The sequence below is a fragment of the Sinocyclocheilus rhinocerous genome, unplaced genomic scaffold (genome assembly GCF_001515625.1).
Source record: "Sinocyclocheilus rhinocerous isolate Xijiao unplaced genomic scaffold, SAMN03320098_v1.1 scaffold1152, whole genome shotgun sequence".
Classification (NCBI taxonomy): Eukaryota; Metazoa; Chordata; class Actinopteri; order Cypriniformes; family Cyprinidae; genus Sinocyclocheilus; species Sinocyclocheilus rhinocerous.
Genome location: NW_015625590.1, coordinates 675,896 through 677,181, shown reverse-complemented (window position 1 = coordinate 677,181; position 1,286 = coordinate 675,896).

Below are 1,286 nucleotides of genomic sequence, written 5' to 3'. Positions count from 1 at the left end.
TAATACGCAGAGCGTCACACCACGTGAAAGTGAAACCTGAGCGGTGAACTAATTTTCGGCAGCCGAAATTTCGGTGCATCTCTAATTATTGGCGACATCAGAAATGGATATTATATAGTAGATGCTTTTTTGAACATTTTAGCAATTAAAAAATATTAAAAAAGGATTTTTACACGGCACCTCTGCTCTCGACAGACGGCACCCCAGGGTGCCGCGGCACCCCGGTTGGGAAACACTGGATTAGATTATATAATTTATTATGCATCACTGCTCAGTCTCGTTCTCTCTCAACTGAAATGGAAAAAATTAAATGTTTCATTTGTTTATTTTTTTTGCCAAGATAAAATTACATTGTGTTTACAGACAAGTGGCTATAAGCTTTACAAAAATATTAATTCATAATTACATAAAATTAAAACCACAATCTCATTCTAGAAATGTACAATTTGTGTTCGACACACTTTGTGTAAATAAAGAGCTGTACAACAGGAGTAAAGTACCTTTTCAAAATTTTGCGATGGAAACATATACAATTTTGTACAAATACTATAAGAAATCTTAGCTGTACAATAAATAAAACAATAGTTCTCTATTCAAATGTCTTTAAGATGTCATGGGAACAGTCACTGCAGTCTTTAACATCCTCATTGTTCATAACACCACAAATAAATCACCCAAGACTCTGCATGCACACTCTCTCTCTCTCTCTCTCTCTCACACACACACGCACAAATTAAAACGAGAGGTATTAGATATTAAAAGTTCCTGAAGATCATCCTGCTGGGTTAAAATATCTTTCATTCTTTATGATATTACAAATACCTGGTCAGGATCCTTATTGTTGAGGCTCTTTATCCATTCTGGAAGGGCTCAGTAGGTCAGATTAGCATCCGGTAAATGATTATTCATTTAAATCTTAATTTTGAGCAAATAATGTGGAAAATGGAAGTCACTTTTTTTAAGAGTCCAGGAGAAAGTTTGTGGACTGTAAAAGCTTAAAGGGGTCCTATTATGCTTTTTCACTTTTTTAATTTTAGTCAGTGTGTAGTGTGTATGTTTGGGCATAAAAAAGATCTAGAAAGTTACAAATCTCAAAGTCCACTCCAAAGGGAGATATTTCGTTTAAAAAAAAAATCCCTTTTCAAGAACTACAACGAACGGCTCGTTTGGACTACAACGTTGTTTTCCGGGCTTTGTGATATCACAAAGCGGCCCATTAGAATATCATTAAAAATAATTCCCGCCTACAGAAATTCGAATGGTTGGGGGGTGGGGAGGGGCGAGGT